The 16,346-nt window shown below is 39.8% G+C and overlaps 1 protein-coding gene across 4 annotated transcripts in view; it reads left to right on the top strand.

Annotated features, from left to right (window-relative positions):
• The window catches only part of sphkap (SPHK1 interactor, AKAP domain containing), a 137,436-nt gene that overhangs the window by 71,380 nt on the left and 49,710 nt on the right, over positions 1-16,346 (top strand). The window contains exon 1 of one of the 4 annotated variants that reach the window (XM_039647349.2): positions 13,010-13,357. The exons of the other annotated variants lie outside the window; for them this stretch is intronic. The gene's annotated coding sequence lies outside the window, so the exon portion shown is untranslated. Of the gene's footprint in view, positions 1-13,009; positions 13,358-16,346 lie in introns of those variants that run through there. 4 annotated transcript variants of the gene reach the window in all.

The following is a 16,346-nucleotide window of genomic DNA, read 5'->3' on the forward strand; positions in this document are numbered from 1 at the left end:
ACTTTTTTGACCCTGCCTCTTAAAAGAATCGGAATCGAGAATCGTTAGGAACCGGAATCGAAACAATGAATCGGAATCGGAATCAGAATCGTTCAAATTCAAACGATACCCAACCCTAGCAATAATACACACGTACCCCACACCACTACTAAACCTATCCATAACCAACCCATGCATATCTTATGCACGTAAAAACTCATTTTCGCGTATAAATTGCACGATAAACACACTGCGTGCTATAGAGACACATTTAGTTTGATCGGGTTGATCCTAAACACTGGAGCAACTAAATTGCCAATGCATGCTGTTCCTCATTGTGTTTTGCACAAGCTACACTGCATATCCTTCCAGAGCATCCCAACATTAGCCAAGAGTGCCTGAAGTTTATTTTTAACAAGGTCCCCAATCATTTCGGCCTGACCTTAACAGTTTGTGCTGCACAGATTCATTTGCGAACCCGATATAATGCAAGCTTTGCATTGGGATGGCTCTTGTGAGAGCCGTTACTTGCCACCGCAATAGTCACCAGGACACTACATGTGACACATTAAAAGATATATGTAGTTGCTTCAGCACTGCGGCGTCCGTAGAGGACACTCCATTGATTTCCCTTATTTCCTTACGTCAGAGAGAGACATGGGGCAGTGCAAACTACATTTGATCCGATGGCAAACCTGCTGTTTGAGAACAGGAATGTACAATTTGTACAAAAGATTGGAAAAATCTGACAAAAATTTGTCTATATTCTCGGTATCAAAAGGGACAGTACACCCCTTAAAGGATGTATATTAGCACCTAAAGTGTACATATTAGGAAAGGGCACCCGCTTTTGTACCTATTTTTTACTTTGTAACAATTTTCACTCAGATATTGCTAGTACATTTCACAAATAATTACAAATGTAACAGCAATAACAAATTGAATGAAATGTGCATTTTGGAGAAGAAAGACTTGCAGTGCACTAAAATAATCTTTGTTTTATTTACAAGTTCAAAGTTATGTACAGTCTGTCTTTTCACTGGGAGATTATGACATTTTTATTAAACATGACAAGCTCAAAAATCTATGCATGGATTAATTATTTATATTAGTGTGCATTTAGAAAATAGGGTCAATTTTTAATTCATGTTGACTAAACCCTGAAGATTGATTTAGTTTGAAAGGTTCCTGTTGTTTTGGAGTCACCTAGTTTGCATGCATCCAAGGTCAAAAAAATACTTTAATTTTCTCATAATACACATTGCAGCATCAGCTCTTTCCTCACAATGTCTAAAAATGTCTCGGGACAGGACTCTGGTTTCTCTAGACCCGTCCTTTCCTACTCTGCTCTGATTGGTCAGAAATGAAACACCCATTACCATATCTGAATTTGGTAATGAAAATGTATGAATCCTTACGAATTGGTCTTAAGATATGTAGTGTTGTGATTCCTCATCCTTTGGAGTGCATGCAAAGTGGATTTCCTTTAGCTGTGCAGAAAAGAGCGTCTTCTCAACATGTTGACAACATAAACTAAACTACAACTAGTGTTTGAGGGTCAAAGTAGACGCCGTAAATATAGAGTAAATATAAAGGGTCACTCCACCACTGGAAAATGAACGTGTATTTAAAATGGGTCATTTATATAGAAGAAATGTGAAATTATGTTTGAATTTGGAGCTTTCTAGACTGAGAAAAGACAGAAAATGTATATTTGGCTTATGTAGATGAAAGACAACAACTCCCAGAATGCACTTGCTTCGCTGCACTAGGAGGCCACGCCTACCGGTAACAGAGCGCAGTATTTAAACAAGTCTAGGCTACTAAGTCTCCGTGATGAGTCTGCCGGAAAATATGTTTTGAGATCCCCCAAAATGTCCGGGATTCAGATTTTGCGTTCTACAGTTGCCATTCTTCATGTTTACTGTGGCGAGCGGGACGAGTGAGGGCCGCGGGAGAACCGGATGCATAATTACCAATGAGTGACATCTGTGAGACGCACCAGTCTCGTATCTCTCACAGAGGAGCGGGAATTTTCTTAGTAGGGCTGGGCGATATATCGAATATGTACGATGTATCGTTATATTTTTTGAAACGATATGGAATGAGGCAATACCGTTTATATCGATACAGTAGTTTGATATGAGCACATCTGAAAAATAGCGGAGGTTGCAGTGTGAGCTGCTGCAGTGAAAGTAGCTATAGGCTACGTAGTACAATTTGTCCTAAACATGACACAAGCTTATATTAATTGCGTCAAAATCACTTTGATATAGTTAACAAGTTTAAGGCAGCTTGCCGCCCTGTCAAATGCTCTGACAGACACTGTTGCTGACTGACAGATATACTGCGCTGTTTAATGCGTTTGAGATGTGGTGCTTTCCTCAGTGCTCAACTTACATTTCACAGGTATATTCTCCATCTGTAAATGTTAGAAAGTAAAGCAAATATGTCCATTTCACAACAAATATGTCCATGTCAGAAGAGGACGAGCTTCTGCAAGTGAATCTCCGCTTAAATTCATGCTTCCTTGAACGAGCGCCGGCGCGCGCATGCGCGTGAATAGTACTACGTAGTACGCAATAATTCTGACTAAAATAAACATATTGCTAAAATATTTGTTGTTGGAGAAAATAAATGTGCCATATGTGGAATTTTAAACCTACAAGTATATATTTTTAATGAAAGTGAAAGTGATTATAATGGGGTAATCAAATGCAGGCTAATATAATTAGTTTGTGCTTTTGTTTTTGTTTTTATTTTCATTTTTAGTTTAGCTTTTAGTCAATATAAAAACAAAAGCTTTTTGCACATAATATATTGCATAGCCTATATTATATTTGTTTCCATATCCTTCAATATCAACATTGTTTGTAGGATATCATTGGGCCGAATGTGAATATACTGTATATATATATATATATATATATATATATATATATATTTTTTTTAATATAAAGATTTTCTTTATCTAAATAGAAAACGTAGAAAGTACCGAGATATATATCGTATATCGCCATTTGACCAAAAAATATCGAGATATGATTTTTTGGCCATATCGCCCAGCCCTATTTCTTAGCAATGTTAAAACGCACATCAATGACATAAAATTATAATTTTTGCATCATTGTAGGAGGAAATGAAAAAGGTAAAAAGCAGATTTCTCTCGTCTCAGGGGAAAATGAGAGAGTGTTGCACGACCATTCAATAGTATGACTGGGTTTCTAACAATCGAAAGCTTAATGCAAATGGTTGGAGTGACCCTTTAAGCCAAACTGAGATTTATCATGCACTTTCAGACCTTTTACATTCATAAACATCTATATTACACACTGCATGAAAGGTAATATCCAAAAAAAAAAAAAAAATACGATAGTGGTGCTTTAATGTTTTTTCATTGGTCTTCTGCAGTGTCTTTCTGTGCAACACTGATATAGGTGTGGGTGTGCAGTCTGTGCCAGTGTAATCTCGTGCATTCTCACGCTGGCCAGCAGGACCACAGGGCTTGGCTTCTCATCACTGTTTTCATGCCAGGAAAGCATTTACAGTATATTTCACTCACTATATTAATACAGACGTGAAAGATGAAAAAAGCGAACATGGATAGACAATCGTTGGTCTCAAATGTATGAATATTGATGCTGGATGCAGAACCAGATTTATTAGAATATAAAATGAACAAAATTAAGACGAGATTTAGTGCGTATAATTAAGGATAATGTTACGATTTGGTTTGAAAACACAAGACATATGTCACAAACGTCGCTCCCGCTGTTGTGTCAGCCTCATGGCTTTGTTTTTAGTCTCGTTCTAATGATGCGCATTTCAGTCCCATTTCCACAGATCATTAGAACAGCTTCCATATTCCAGGAATGATTCTGGCCTTCTGTGTGCCATTATTAGCAGTAAATTATGCCTCTTTTGTATATGATAATGTCCTCTGATATGTCACTCAGCTATGTCTCAGTTCTAATCCTGATCCATAATTGTTGCATGTATTGCCCTGCCATGCAGGTCGACTTGCATTAAGGAGCGTTAATTGAATTGTGGAGACCAAACACCTGGTATTCCATTTGGTCTGCATGTTAATTACGGAGCATAATTAAGTTGTCTGAAGCATCCGTTGGACTAATTACAAATCTGAGTAATCCCTCTGGTTTGCATGACTACACACACACGCAAAACACACATACGAACAAACAAACGTGTACACACACAGAGAAATTGAGATATGTAAATAAGACAAATATATAAAGGACACAAAAGGTGTTCGTTTCTTAACAATAATGAGGTTCAATTTCATGAATTCAGTGGTCTGAAAAGGAAATTGTTGTTGGAGAAATATTATCACTTGTTCATTTTCAGCCTGTGCAGATTTAAAGTTCACCTAAAAAATGGTCATTGCATTCTCACACTTACACTCACTTAAAGGATTATTAGGAACACCTGTTCAATTTCTCATTAATGCAATTATCTAATCAACCAATCACATGGCAGTTGCTTCAATGCATTTAGGGGTGTGGTCCTGCTCAAGACAATCTCCTGAACTCCAAACTGAATGTCAGAATGGGAAAGAAAGGTGATTTAAGCAATGTTTGTTGGTGTCTGAGTATTTCACAATCTGCTCAGTTACTGGGATTTTCACACACAACCATTTCTAGGGTTTACAAAGAATGGAGTGAAAAGGGAAAAACATCCAGTATGTGGCAGTCCTGTGGGCGAAAATGCCTTGTTGATGCGAGAGGTCGGAGGAGAATGGGCCGACTGATTCAAGCTGATAGAAGAGCAACTTTGACTGAAATAACCACTCGTTACAACCGAGGTATGCAGGAAAGCATTTGTGAAGCCACAACACACACAACCTTGAGGCGGATGGGCTACAACAGCAGAAGACCCCACCGGGTACCACTCATCTCCACTACAAATAGGAAAAAGAGGCTAAAATTTGCAAGAGCTCACCAAAATTGGACAGTTGAAGACTGGAAAAATGTCGCCTGGTCTGATGAGTCTCGATTTCTGTTGAGACATTCAGATGGTAGAGTCAGAATTTGGCGTAAACAGAATGAGAACATGGATCCGTCATGCCTTGTTACCACTGTGCAGGCTGGTGGTGGTGGTGTAATGGTGTAATGGATGTTTTCTTGGCACACTTTAGGCCCCTTAGTGCCAATTGGGCATCGTTTAAATGCCACGGCCTACCTGAGCATTGTTTCTGACCATGTCCATCCCTTTATGGCCACCATGTCCCCATCCTCTGATGGCTACTTCGATCAGGATAATGCACCATGCCACAAAGCTTGAATCATTTCAAATTGGTTTCTTGAACATGACAATGAGTTGACTGTACTAAAATGGCCCCCACAGTCACCAGATCTCAACCCAATAGATCATCTTTGGGATGTGGTGGAACGGGAGCTTCGTGCCCTGGATGTTCATCCCACAAATCTCCATCAACTGCAAGATGCTATCCTATCAATATAGGCCAACATTTCTAAAGAATGCTTTCAGTGCCTTGTTGAATCAATGCCACGTAGAATTAAGGCAGTTCTGAAGGTGAAAGGGGGTCAAACACAGTATTAGTATGGTGTTCCTAATAATCCTTTAGGTGAGTGTATGTTGCTATTAAAGGGTTAGTTCACCCAAAAATGAAAATTAAGTCATTAATTACTCACCCCCATGCTGTACCAACCCCGTAAGACCTTCGTTCGTCTTCGGAACACAAATGAAGATATTTTTGATTAAATTTGAGAGCTGTATAACTACCACATTGGCTCCTAAGGGACTGCCTCTTGACGGCCCAAAAGATCAATGAAGAAAATGTTTAAATATCCCAAGTGACTACCGTGGCTCAACTATATGTTTATCAAGCGACGCGAATACTTTTTGTGCGAAAAAACAAACAAAAATAACGAGTTTATTCGACTATTTCTTTTCTCCCTTGTAGGCCAGAACGAGACTTCCTTATAGATTTCCACGACGCATGCGCGAGATTTGCGATCTGCTCACACCAGCTTCACTACTTCAGATCGCAAATCTCGCACATGCGTCGTGGAAATCTATAAGGAAGTCTCGTTCTGGCCTACAAGGGAGAAAAGAAATAGTCGAATAAACTCGTTATTTTTGTTTGTTTTTTCGCACAAAAAGTATTCGCGTCGCTTGATAAACATATAGTTGAGCCACGGTAGTCACTTGGGATATTTAAACATTTTCTTCATTGACTTTTTGGGCCGTCAAGAGGCAGTCCCTTAGGAGCCAATGTGGTAGTTATACAGCTCTCAAATTTAATCAAAAATATCTTCATTTGTGTTCCGAAGACGAACGAAGGTCTTACGGGGTTGGTACAGCATGGGGGTGAGTAATTAATGACTTAATTTTCATTTTTGGGTGAACTAACCCTTTAAAGCAACGCCAAGTAACGCCTTTTCCTCTGCGGTCGCCCTACAGGTTGGAAGTGGAATTGTCCATTACCGCTGTCGTAAATAATTTAGCCTTGCGCAGCCTACTGTTGCACGCACGCTCTCAAGGTAGAGTATGTTGCATTATTTCATGAAAGAATGATGTATTGCGACATCATAAACAAAGAAAAACAAAATAATGACTATTGCAACGCTTGATGTAAAGCAAATCAAATTTGTAGTTTTGTTATGTCTTTTTAGAACTACAGAAACGTGACCGGATCTGGCAATCTGGTTCTATCTATCTATCTATCTATCTATCTATCTATCTATCTATCTATCTATCTATCTATCTATCTATCTATCTATCTATCTATCTATCTATCTATCTATCTGTCTATCTATCTATCTATCTATCTATCTATCTGTCTATCTGTCTGTCTGTCTGTCTGTCTGTCTGTCTGTCTGTCTGTCTGTCTGTCTGTCTGTCTGTCTGTCTGTCTGTCTGTCTGTCCGTCTTGTAGTATAATTATAGTAAAAGAATCTGAAACACATTCTGAGTGAGAGACAGAGGATGTTGGGAATTGTGAGAGAAATGTCAAGTGAAAATGACTGTTAAGAATAGGTGGAGAGAAGATCATAATCTCAGATAAAATGGACAGTGAATAAAGATGACAGTCGGATGACATATAGACTCGCCAAGCCAGACAGACATGATGGACGACTGATGCTCGGAGAGAGGAGGTCTTGGCTCAGTAGACTCACTGTAGACTACCGGTCTGACTCTGACGCTCTCTCAGCAGCACAATCTTTAAAGTAGAAAGACTAAAATAGTATTTTTTTTGTAAAACGTTTAACGGTTTTATTTACAAATTTTCTATTAAAAAGTTCTTTAAAATAATCTCTGATTAACTTTTGATTCAACTTGTAACGGTTTTATTTACAACAGTGCATTATTTTTCAGTAAATTATTCTCCTATAATCATTGTTTCATTTATAACTTTTACAAATACTTTTTTACAGTGTAGTATTTTGCTTGTATAACACAACCCAATAATCACATTTTTATTTACAACTTTAAAAAAAATGGATTTTAAAGTGTACAATCTTTATTTGATTTACAACTTTGAAAATCATTTTTATTTTCTATAAAACATTTCAAATAATCTTTGTTATATTTACAATCTCACGAGAACAGCGGCCACAAATGCACTCGCGTCTGAAAGAAACCTGCGCTCCGGTTGCGGCGTGCGATCATCATAATCAGCGATGCAGGTCGTAACATCTGAAATATGAGAGGTAGCTGATGTGCACACTTATAAATCCCCACGATTACAATAACAGCAGCCTCAGTAATTATACTGATCAACTATCCCATTAACGCTAATTACACTCACGTGGGTCGAACCCTGCGCCTCCTCCAATCACTCGGCACAGGAGAGTTCGCCCGATTGGAGTGTGTACTCTTGACAAAGGAACTTGTCTTTGATGATGAGATAAAAGGCCTGCTTATCTGACTGTGGGATTAGGTGGAAATGATTGTCGATTTAATTTCATTCTCCAGCACAGCTGTATCGTAATCCACACACACACACACACACACACTGATTACGATAGCATCTGTAAAAACACCTTGCCCTGACTCGTACCCGTCCCTCCCAATTAGATGACAGACTCCTGTCTTTTTCCGGCATTTAGATAACGCCGGGTGTTAGCATATCATTAAAGTGACACAACAAATTTGCATTTGATTTGCATAACTCTAATGCGGCCCCTGGCGTACGCACTCGTCATGAAAGAGCGCTCGGAAACGCATCCGAGTCTCGTCACGTGGCCTGCCCTTTCCCAAGAGCCCCGGGGGCCTGCGGGTCATGCCGCCCGTATCCCATAAATATCTCTGTCTGTGTCACGTCTCCTCTTCCTCATGTCCGCCTCCTTCATCACGCGTTTCTTTCATCTGTCTGTGTGTACAGTCTCGGCTGATTTCCATAGCGCTCTCGTTTTCACTTTTATTATTTTTATCAAAGCAGGCTTCCTCGCAGGAGTCGTGTCTCTAGTTTTGGGGAAAAGCTCCTCATCTCTGACTTGACTGAATTTCCGAGGTTTCCAAGCCGAAGCCGTTTAGTATTCTTTTGCCGTCTGTGTTATTTTGCTAGTCATCCTCCTTCATAGGGATACCCCTATACTCCTTTTATAGGGATACCACTCTATACCACTGAGCGACTTTGAGAAAGCCCAGATTTTTATGGGAAGGCGACTGGGTCAGGGTATCTCTGAAACGGCAAGGTCTGGTGAGAATTTACCAACACATTATCCAAGGACAACACATTCTCATCCCAAGACGTCATCTAACTGACGCTTTTGACCATACGTCAACATCAATGTTTTAGGGTACCTAGGGTGACCACCTGCTAATAAGCCCAAAGGGGAGCAAGGGGTATGTTTCTGAGGGACAATGTGGGACACTATTTGGCACGGCGGTGCCCCCACCCCACGGGCAGACTCACTGATAGTGGTTTACCCATTTCTAGCACACACCACCTTACATGGCATATTAATAATGTCCTATTCCCTAAACATGTGTAATTGCTGATATATGCTCATGAATGGGCCAACCAATGTGTGTTTTTTTTTCTAAATAAAGATTATTTTGAACATTCAATGAATTGCAGATGCACTTCCACTTACGATTTAATTTAATTTATTTTTCATTATAATTTATTTACTTTAAATAAATAATAATATAAAATTATAGGATTAACAGGAATTACAGTTGCTCAACACCACAGGAACTAAAAAAAAAGTCTAAAAAAAGTTTAAACTCACAACTCCAGAGGTTCACGGAACGAAAATGAAAATGTTGACAACAACCTAGTCAGCAAGTCACGTGGGAGTGGCAACCAGTGTTGGGAAAGTCCACTTTCTACATGAACTAGTTTAAAGTTCAGTTCATTTTAAAATGAACTAGTTCAGTTCAAAGTTTGCACAGAAATGTAAGATTTTTCCCATCCTCACCGACCTCGTTATAAAATCCGTTTAAATGATCATACGACGCCTTTGTCGATGGCGGCCGCGGTGCGACACTGGTGGCTTGTGTTGCCAGATTGGGTGTTTTTTCGCTACATATTTAGCCCTGTTTACGGTGAGTTTTAGCCGGGTTTTCGCCTGGAAGGCTCTAAATCTGGCACCCTATTGAACGAAGTTAAACTGAGAGAGCGTGCGTTCACAGACACCAGAATGAACGAGTTCACAGTAACGTTCATCAGGACAGGCAGTAAAACAATACGTTCAGTTCACCCAAAATATGAACGAGTTCATGAACGTGAACGTGTTCAGGCACAACGTTTGGCAGCCTGGGTCTCGAGGTTGTTTTTTTTTGAGCAAGCATTGATTATGCGTGACACGGTCTCAATTTGCAGGATGCATGAATTGGGCTTCAAACGCTGTGCACGTACGCGCTACGCAGGACGGGTGGTCACCCTAAAGGCCTCATTATGCTTCTGCGTCAACTCCACGGCGTAGCTACGTCGTCACTACTACGGCGTCGTGGCCGTTTTATACTTCTGCGTGAGGTTGTGGTGCTTCGCGGTGCATTTCGCCGCCAGAACGCTAGGGGGTTCGCGAATCTCTTTGGTTCCGTGCGCCACGAGCGAAAGAGAGATAATGTTGTTGCAGCTGCCAGCTGGAGCTAATCGACGTTGAATAACAAGACGACACAAAACTTTATCCCCACAGAATCAACACGGATGTCCAGGGCCCGTTCCACCCATAGACAGTAAAATAAAGGTTCCACCCGAGCTGCCATAACGATACCTGTTCGGAATGACTTGAAGGATTTTTTTCAGTCTCCACATGGAACTGTGCTATGGCAGGATAATGTGTCCCGTGGCAGACTTGGTTAGTACTGTATTATCAATGATGTAACCGTGAACATTGTATTGAAAATAAACAACAAACTGTGTTTCAAAACAAACGTTGATTTATTGATTGATTGAAGTTTATTGCGAGAAAGAAAGAAAAGAATATAGACATATATATTAACAATGAAATAAAAAAACAGTTTATTTTTAGTTTAATTCTTTATTTAACATTACTTTCTTTAAGAGTGTTATAATTAAAAAAACGAGGGTGCAAATGTTAAAAATAGCGCTATAACAGGAGAGGGAAATCAGAAAAGCTACACTCCTGAAATTATGTTTAATCTGACCAATCAAAGCCCTTGCTGTCTGCGTCGCCTCGACGCGTAGTTACAAATTTTTGGAGGTGCACGTCGAGCTACGGCGGAGGGGTCGGAGAGGGGTTCGCGTCGACGGATAGGTGTCTGCGGGGGTACGCCGTCGATTCGACGCAGAAGCATAAAACAGGCTTGAGGTATGACGATCCTAGGGCGCTTTACCTTTAGCGTCAGTTAGATGACGCTGGTACGTTTAGGTCTGGGGTAGGGTTAGGATTAGATAGCCTCATCTTCTAAAATGACGTTAAAGGGTACCCTAAAACATTGAATGTTGACGTATGGTCAAAAGCGTCAGTTATATGACGTCTTGGGATGAGAACGGGCTGCCTAGGAGGGACAAACCACAAACCAGCGACAGGGTGTTGGGCTCCCAAAGCTCATCGGTGCACGAGGGAAACAATCTGGTCTGAGCCAACAGACCTGGAATATAGTGCACAAAAACATTTGAAGACCTCCAATGCAAAAGTCAGTCAAAAATTACATAATTTAGTGAATGCTCTCTGCACATAGTATACGTACGTCAAATACTCTCACTTCAAACTCACTAAATCCCTCCTTCAGCCCATTCAGAATTGCCGGTACTTGGATTGAAACCTATACATAGGAGCCTGATAAAAACATTAATATTAAACAAAATCTTTAGACGGACTTTTGCATATAAAGTCTTCATTTATGTTTTTTTTTGTCCTTTTTGAGCCTAAAATAGTAACAACCATATCACAGAGCATCGAATTTTCTGATCGAGTATCAGATCAGTGCATCCCTACTCCCTTATGATTGAAATCTCTATGTAATGAGAAAGAGAAATTGATCAAGAACATAATGAGGAAGATTGTATATCCATAACCCTCAGGCCGGCTCTCTGCTGTCATCAAAGTCACAGTGACAGCTGTCAATCATCATCACGAGCCCAGCACGACTCTGAATAATGCAGAGAGAGTCCAGACAGACGGATGAGAGAGACGTCGGACGCGTATCAGTGTTTGGACAATAACAGTCTTGTCAGTCAGCAAATGAAACGTGTGTTCAGAATAGTGTCAGGAGAGGCTGTGATTAAACATCTGCTGCCTTCTGCATCATTTATATTACACTATAAAACTGGAACAAGTAATGTCATTAATGCACGTCCCTAAAGAGAGGCAGCTTTTAATGTCATTGACTGGGGACTGAAGGTTAAAAGAGGATATTTTGCAGTGTATTGAGACGTACTGAAGACACTGAATCTGTAATGGAAACAGGGAATCACTGTTGGGTTTTGTTTAGTCTTTACATCTATAATGCACTATAAGATGCAGACAGCAGTTTCTCTTTTCTCTCCCTTTCTCCATGATAAATCAATGAAATATATATTATGGGGTGTGAAAAAACAACACTTCTTTTGAGATGAGCTGCACTTTTGAACTTCTATTTGCACGGTTCTCGGAAGCGGAAGTCATCATAGATGGGTAAAGCTATAATGGTATCAAATATCATTTTTGTGTTCCCATTTAATCCAATAGCAAAATATAAAAGTCATGATAGATATATATTTAGTGCTTGGTTATGAGGATCAGGATAGAGAAAGAGAGAAGTCACTCCCTCAGACAATTTTCCCTCAATTTTCTGAAAGCTAATACCAAGATGGTTTCATAAATGAAAATCGAAAATTCAAGCAGTTTCTGTACATCACTGTCCCGCGGTGTGACATTACAATTCATGTAAAGTGATTTGAAACAAAACTTTTCAGATACTTCTGTGTTATTGTAGCCTACATAAAGCTTGTATGACCTCATATTAATTTAGTGACTACATATTATATTTAGTTTTTTTTTTTTTTTTTTTTGTAATTAGTGAAGAGGAAATTGGAAAAACAAAAGAAATGTTGACCAATTACAATATCTATCTATCTGGATGGATGGATGGATGGATGGATGGATGGATGGATGGATGGATGGATGGATAGATAGGTACACTTTTGTACCTAAAGGGTGCATATTGGTACCTTAAGGGTACATATTAGCACCTAAATTGTACATAATAGCACCTAAAATGGACAAAAGTTTACCTTTTGAAAAGGTACAGCCCCCAGTGACAGCTTTCGTACCTTTTTTTAGACAGACAGACAGACAGACAAATAGTGTCGACCCACATCCGGTACACATGGATTCCACACAGACCAGATGTGGGCTGGGCCGGATATTTTGCTGTCGGGGTATCCATCTATATCTGTCTATCTGTCTGTCTGTCCTATCTTGGATGTCTAGTAATAGCCTGTATATATATGGGCTATATAATGCCAATTTCTATTTGCTGATATCAGTCTGCACATGTTCCATATTCAGTGTAACTCCATTTCGTGAACTATCGTTATGTCCTCATTTTCCTTTTACAGTTGGTCTTATTATGAGCACCGACGCGTTACAGTTTTGTGTTTATGAAATGAACCCGCAGTGACGTATAGAGTTTTGATTATGCTTGCCCGGTCCAGCCGTCTCTGGCACGCGCTGCCGTCCAGCCTGTGCGCAGCTCCCGCGCGCCACTATATTAACCAACAGCAGAGCGCTGCGCGAGCGCTGGAAATTCCTCCGCTGCACTGACAGATTCAGACTGTGATGTGCTCGCGCTCGGGACAGGGGGACCGGCACGCGCTACAGTGCTTTGGCTTCGTGGCACTCAGGATATAGGAGTATAAAGCTACCCTTAGTGCTCGTTTTTTATGTTTTGTTGGATGAGTGACAGAAGCTCAGCAGTGCCTTCTGAAAACATTGGGGTAAGTGTGCGCATGTTTACCTTTTCATCTTAAATCGTGGAGCACGACGCACGGTTCTTAACATGACATACATCATTATGTCCGATTCTCTCCTTTAATATGCTTCTTGGCAATATAGTCTGACATTTTTGGGTGTTGAACCAGATTCACTTGTACTTAAACGACACATAAAAGACTTAAATTAGTAATCAATAATTGTGCATGGACTCGCTATAGAAAGTGAAAAATGTGTACAAGCTCCAATGTGCGGTGTGAATTCGTTTGCTTTTTAAATACATTCGACTTAAAGAGTCGAGTTTGTTTAGATTCAGATTGAGCGCCATTCTGCTTATTCAGCTGTAGCTGTTTGCTCAATCCTCCAAAATGAACGTCAAAGGTATTGTATAGTAGCCTAGAATTCATGCTCGTGTCTCAGGACGATTAAGCACAGAAAATAGCTCAATGTGTCTTTGTAAAACAAGCCATTTATCTCAGGTGGTTCCTCGTCGCGCAGCATTTATTGCGCATCTGTTCGCGCGCGCTGGCTGTGGGGAAACTCGGTCATTTTTATCATTCTTCCCTCAAGCAGACCCACCGCTTTCCCAAATATCTGACGAACTACAAGGATTACCAGCTGAGACTACTGTGACGGATATCTGGGCTCGGTTGTCAATCTTAAACCATTGTGATAATAAGTGAGAAGCGTGAAAAGCGCGGTTCTCCTTTCACCTCAGTCTCTGACCTGAACGGTCAACAGCATCATTTTAAAACCATGACAGCGAAATGAATTTAATACGAAGTGTCATTACAATCTTAAAGTTCATTAACAACATGAAATTAAAGATTGTTTGAGGGAACAGTCTGAGAGAAATAAAGTACAGTCACGCTACGAGTTGTGTCACGCGCGCGCGGAGAGCACAAATGCGCCAAACACATCTCGGAAATGTTAATTAACAAATTGTCTGTAATATATAGCTTTTCTGGACAGATATGTATCGTCGAATATTTTTTTTTTTAGATTTAAAATATTATAGTAGTACAATGGCCGAATTATCGGACTTAAAACTGCATTAAATAAACAGATTTGTAAACAGAAAAAGGGTCAGGTGAGCGGACTGCCCATGTTAGCCAATCAGAGAGGTTTACTGCCTGGTAATCATTTTAGATGTTCAGGTTCCTTGGCATACTATATTTAAGTCTTGGGTTTTGGAAAGAGGGCGCATGGTTTCAGAAATGTGGGAAATTACATTTATTTATTGTTCATTTTGCTTATCAAAGCTAACAGAAATATGTCCTAAAACGTTTCACTACATTCTCATTAAGTTAAAACATTATTTTAAAATTTCCTCTGAACGTTTAAAACATTATTTACATGTTTTTAAGTTATTTTTCTTGCTTATCTGAACGTATAAGGAACAATTTCATTTGGTAATTTTGCAAACATTATTGGAATGTTTATTTTTGAACTTTCTCTGAACATTCTGAAACAAGTTAACTTTGAACAAACATTCTATTTACGTTACTGGTAGAACGCTGGCTCATAACTTTGAAATTATAAAGTTCTGTGAATGACCCCTGTTAGCTGGGCAACTCTCATTGAAAATTCAGTTCAGTTCGCTGGTGGCGTAAACATGGCTTTAAAACAATATTTGCATCACTTGCCGAAGCTTTGACTGACAAATTGAATGCGCTTTTGACAGGTCATCATGTGCAAAGTGTTTATCATGTTTCAGCACCATTACTGTCCTCAGGCTATAAAATGTTTCCATTTTTTTTTTGTTGATAAACAATAACAACCCTTCACATAACCATTGACATGATTTCCATAAAGACTAGAGATTCAGTGTGCTCAGGCCCACGACACATCCAAACTCATCAGGCATGTCCTCCGGGGATCATTTGATGATTTTTAACTTGTTTTCATTGAGCTGCAAAGCAATCACAAGAGAAGTGCATCCGATGGCTGTCAAATGGCATTTATGGTTTTGTGTCAAACAATTGCATTAAAAGGAGAAAGAGAGTTCAATCTGACACGAGCTACACAGACGAGTGTGCTTTTGCAAATGTTACAAGAATGGTTTTACTGTAAATTTAGCTAAAATCATCACTTCTGGTTGAGCTACGAGGATGCGACTCAAGTCGACCGTCTCTTTAGCTGCTTTACGTTGTCATAATTACAAATATGTATGTGCATCCAAACAAATAATGTGTGCGAAGACTCATGCTGTTTAATTAACACATCAATAGTGAGGCAAACTTAGAGGGATAGTTCACTTTGAAATAAATTTTTGGTATGTTTTAGCTTACCTCAAGGGCATCCAAGATGTAGGTGTCTTTGCTTCCACAGTTGTTTCAATTTTGATATTTTTAGGTCAAACCGTTCTTGTCTGTCAGTCATATAATGCAGGTCTATGGTCACCACCTCAAAGAGCATGCACAGAGAAGTCCAAATTAAACATGATTTAATGACTCGTAAATGTAAGTACACATTAATGGCCTAAGACACGAAACGAGCGGTTTGTGTGAGAAAATGAACAGTATTTATATCGTTTTTACCTCTTGTAACCACAGTCCAAGTGATCTGAGGGCGCGGGCGCTTCGGTCTGCGCCGGAAGGGATCTCTCGGTTGCGTAAAAAATTCAACGTTGTCTCTTGATATATCATAATCGTCTTCCATTGCGATTTTCTGTATATGTTTTGATCTTCACAGTGAAAGGTAACACTTCCGAAATCTCTGTGTAAACAATGAGTGACGTACACGTGCGAGAGATCACTTCCGGTGCTTTCCAGCGCTTGCGCAGACCCTCAGATCACTTGGACGTGGTTGTGGTTACAAGAGGTAAAAACGATATAAATACTGTTCGTTTTCACACACAAACCGCTCGTTTCGTGTCTTAGGCCATCAATGTGTACTTACATTTACGAGTCATTAAATCATGTTTAATTTGGACTTCTCTGTGCATGCTCTTTGAGGTGGTGACCATAGACCTCCATTATATGACTGACAGAC

Source organism: Pimephales promelas, chromosome 10, assembly GCF_988280905.1.
Source record: "Pimephales promelas chromosome 10, fPimPro1.hap1.1, whole genome shotgun sequence".
Classification (NCBI taxonomy): domain Eukaryota; kingdom Metazoa; phylum Chordata; class Actinopteri; order Cypriniformes; family Leuciscidae; genus Pimephales; species Pimephales promelas.